Below are 4,895 nucleotides of genomic sequence, written 5' to 3' on the forward strand. Positions count from 1 at the left end.
ATCAATTACCAAGTTTCAGCGGGACGAGTAATGAGGATCCGAATAAGCATCTTTCGGACTTTCATATTGTGTGCACTAGTATGAAGCCACCTGCTATTAAAGATGAGCAGTTGCAATTGACATCCTTTCCCTGCTCCTTGAAAGGAATTGCGAGGGACCGGTTAAATTATCTACCGCCGGGGAGTATCACTACTTGGGTAGGTATGAAGAAGGCATTCTGGGAGAAATATTTTCCTCTTTCTCGATCTGCGCATCTGAAAAGAGCTATCAGTAATGTTGAACAACAGGACGGGGAAACTATGTATGAGTATCTTGAGAAGTTTAAGTAGCTTTGTGCTAGTTGCCTCTACCATGGTTACTCTGACCAAGATCTCATTATGTATTTTGTGGTGGACTGAACCAAGATGACCGCCGAATGATTCACTCTGCTTGTGGAGGAAATATAGAAAATAAAAATCCATATGAAGCTTGGGAGGTTATCACATAGCTAGCTGAAACCTCTAGACAGTTTGAGAGGAGACCATCTCAAAGAGGAATGAGTGCTATGGGTGTTAGTCTTGGCTTGGAGAAGGTTGATAACATTGTATCTACCCTCCGTGATATGTTATCTGGGAGACAGATGGCTACTGTTTGTGATATATGTTGTATTGCAGGTCATCCTAGCGATTTATGCCCTTATGTACAAGGAAGTGGCCCTAAAGAGGTGAATGGTGTTTAGGAAAGTACTAATATTAATAGGAAACGGGATCCATATTCCAAGACCTATAATGAAGGATGGAAGGCTCACCCTAACTTTCGTGGGGGAAATTCTCAAACTGGTCCATCATCTGGTCCTCCTAGAGGTCAGTTTCTCCAAAGACCACAAGGACAACAGTTTAATCAACAAGTGCTTCAACAAGCAGTTGAACAAGCACCACCGAGTTCATTAATGTCCACAGAGGATATGATTTGAGCTCTTACTCTCAGTGTTACCCAAGATAGAGCTGACAATAAGCAAAATTTTAAGAATCTTGAAAATCAAGTTAGTCAGCTAGCTACTGCAATTAATAGGTTGGAGGCTATATATTCTAATGCACTACCGTCTCAAACGGTGGTGAATCCAAAGAATGTAAGTGCAGTCTCTTTGAGAAATGGGAGACAACTAGTGGAGGCTGAGAAAGTGAAAAGAAAAGTCAAAGAACCGGTGATTCATGAAATAGAGGAAGAGATAGTGATCAAGGAAGGTGAAGATGCTTCTATTTTTAAGGAAAAGGAGCAGATTCCCTCTTCTATACCGTTGGTGGAACCGGAGGTACCCTTTCCTGATGCACTTAAGAGGACTCACCACTTTGAGCATAACAAGGACATTCATGAGGTATTCCAGAAGTGTGAGGTAAACATTCCCCTTCTTAATCTTTTGAAAAGTATTACTAAATATGCAAAATTCTTAAAGGAGTTGTTTACTATTAAAAGGAATAACAAGTTGAAAGGGGTGAAAAAAGTGAAGGTTAGTGAACATGTGTCTGCTATGTTTCAAAGAAAATTACCTACTAAGTGTAGTGATCCGGGCATGTTCACTATCCCTTGCACCATCGGAAACACTAAGATTCAAAAGGCATGTTAGATTTAGGAGCTTCTATTAATGTATGACTTACTCCTTGTACCAATCTATGAAACTTGGTCCTTTGCATGCTACTAGTGATATTATCCAGTTAGCCGATAGATCGAATGTCTACCCAAAGGGAATTATCGAGGATGTGCTTGTTTTGGTTGATAATCTTATCTATCCTGCTGATTTTTATCTGCTAGTGTTGAACCATATAGCTTATATGTTTGTGTTTTTATGATGTCAAGGTGTTTTATATTTTATATACTTGTTGCGCGTAATCGTTTGTCTATGTATTTTAGAATCAAGTTATTACAAGCAATAAAGGAGATTGTGATGATAGTATAAAATGTTCAAGCCTCTATTCAAGATCAAACGATATAAAGATTCATTCAAGATTTATGTGAAGACGAAGTCCGTCTAAAGATTAATCAAGCTTGGATGATGACGTAGCCTATACTCGAAGATCTCCCTGAAGATTAGAATAGTATAGGTGATTATCTCGTAATGATAACCAAGAATGAGTTTCTTGAATTGGTAAAGTTATAGCTTTGCAGCTATAACATTACTAGTAAAAGAGCTCAATGTTATAGCTCTCCCACTATAACATTGAGATGCTGAGTTTATTATACACGACTTATAATGTTTCAAAATTGCTTTGAAAATTGTTTAAAGTTTATTTTAAATGTTTTGATAAAAGTATTTATTTAATTACGCCCGGTTTAGTGCGGAGTTCGATTTTATGTTGAACGTTGACTAGTAGTTGTTTTGGACCAAGTTATGAGTTGGACCTTGCTACTAATTAGGGTTTCAACAAAACCTCTCTTAAAACCTAAATTATAACCCATATATTGAGCTAGGGTTTGCACGAGTCACGAGGCTTATGAGCCGTGACATCTCGTGTTACCTAGGGTATATTTGGTAAAGATTTTATTCTATAAAAATATCTTTACATATCTTATATATCTTACTTAATATATTTGTTTAAGATAAAAGATATTCTTGTTTTAGGAAATCTTATCATATCTTAGAATTTATAGTAAAGATAATATTTGAATAGATTATATTCTATCTTTTGGAATATTCTTTATTATCTTTTAAGGCTTTTAGGAAAGAGATAATAGAAGATATGATTTGTTAACATATCTCTTTTATTCGGCTAATTAGGGTACTTGTAAACCGAGTTGCCCTAATCTTTCCTTCCTATAAATACTTTACTCTTTACAACATCTAAGGTAGAGAACTTAAGCATAAAAATTGATTTTAATTTTACAAAGCAAACCGTGTGTTTTCAAGCAGAAAAACCAATTTTTTATCTTTTGAAAGGTCATGTTTTTTCAACTTGTATACGCGTTCTTATTGTTATCGTTATAAGATAATAGTGCTTAGTTGATTTCTTACTTGTTCATTAACGTGAACCTTTGCAAGAATCATTAGTGCTTTCTTATTAGCGTAAGATAGTCACTCGAGTATTTAACGGTACTCATTGAGTTACAGCTAGAGTTAGTTGTACGAGTTGGGTTAGTAAATTTCTAATCCGTAGAAAGGTACTAAATTTATTAATCGAGAATAGTGGACGTAGGTTTCGACTTGTGAAACTGAACCACTTCAAAAACCGTGTGTCTCTTTGTTCTTTCGCTTGTTTGTTTATTTCGTTTTACATTCACTAGTTGATTAGTTAAAGTTTAATCAATAAACTTTAAATAATCAATTGCATATACATAATCGAAAAAGCTCAGAAAAGTTTTAAATCCTCAATTCACCCCCCCCCCCCCCTCTTGAGTATTTTGGATCAATAGACTCTTCAATTGGTATCAGAGCCTCGTGCTCTTGATTGCCTAACCGCAAAGAGGCTGATCTATCTTGTTTTTCATTTATCTTATCGTATTATATTCCGCTGCCTATCACGTGATAAATGGATTCCAAATATCTCAAGTGTCCCGTCTTTGATGGGAAGAATTATGGATTATGGAAAAACATGATGACTCACTATGTGAAGGGTCACGATTGGGAGTGCTGGAGGATTATCAAAAATGGACCGCATAAAATTCTTGTGGCATCCGAGGAGGGCACTACATATGAAAAGAAAGAAGAGGACTATGTCGAGGCCGACTATAAGAAGGCCGAAAAGAACTCCAAAGCAATAAGTCTCCTGCAAAACGGAATGACTTCTACAGAGTTTGATTGGTTTTCTTCGTGCTCTACGGCCAAGGAGATATGGGATGGGCTTGAATTAGCTTATGAAGGTACTTCCATTGTTAGGAAGCACCGAATAGACTTGCTTATTCAAAAATATGAGCTATTCAGTATGAAGCCTAATGAGTCCCTAGATAGTATGCCCGCAAGGTTTTCAAGTATCATAAACGAACTGAAAAACCTAGGTAGCTAGGAAATTCAGTACTGAGGACATTGCTAGAAAGGTTTTGAGGAGCCTGACTAAGAAGTGGCATGCTAAAGTCACTGCAATGGAGGAATCACGAGATCTTGAAAACCTATCCTATCAAGAACTCATCGGTGCTCTTATGGCCCATGAAATTACTCTTAACAAAGATGACGCTGAACCAAGCCATAATAAGAGTATGGCCTTAAAGAGCGAAGAAGTTGACTTTGAACTAGAGGATGAAATTGTTCTGTTTGCACGCCGTTTCAAAAATAAGATATTTCGAAACAAACAAACAAAATCATCCTACAACAACAACAAGTCACACAACAAAAAGGTTACTGAATCAAAGTCGTCCTTCGCAAATAGAGGTTGCTTCAAGTGTGGAGAATCTGGTCACATGATCAAGGATTGTCCAACATGGGAGAAGATCAAGGACAAGACAAACGTGAGAAGACAAAGAGAGAATTTAAACAGGTTATGATGGCTTCGTGTTGGGGAGACCTTGACTCAGAAGATGACGAGGAATCCGAAGACGACGAAGTGGCCAACCTTTGTCTCAGCAGCGTTAGTCTTGACCTAATCTCCGACAGCAACGATGAAAGCACAAACTCTCACTCAAATTATTGCTTTCTCGGAGAATCAGACGAAGATGACGATGAAGAGGTAAGTTATCTTGAGCTTAAAAAACGCGTTAAGAAATTATCTAAAAGTGCTTTAATTAATTTCTTTGAACAATCTCTTGATAAGTGTCACGAACAGGACTTGGAATTAAAAGATCTAAAAGAACAGATTCTCGAAATTGCAAAAGAGAATCATACTCTGAAGGCCAAAGCTAAGAAATTAAAATCTAAAGTTATATCTGAGAAAGCAACAACGTTAGATTCTACTATGGCTGAAAAGAAGGAATTATATTTCAAAGTTATAGCT

Source organism: Silene latifolia, chromosome Y (genome assembly GCF_048544455.1).
Source record: "Silene latifolia isolate original U9 population chromosome Y, ASM4854445v1, whole genome shotgun sequence".
NCBI classification, from domain to species: Eukaryota; Viridiplantae; Streptophyta; class Magnoliopsida; order Caryophyllales; family Caryophyllaceae; genus Silene; species Silene latifolia.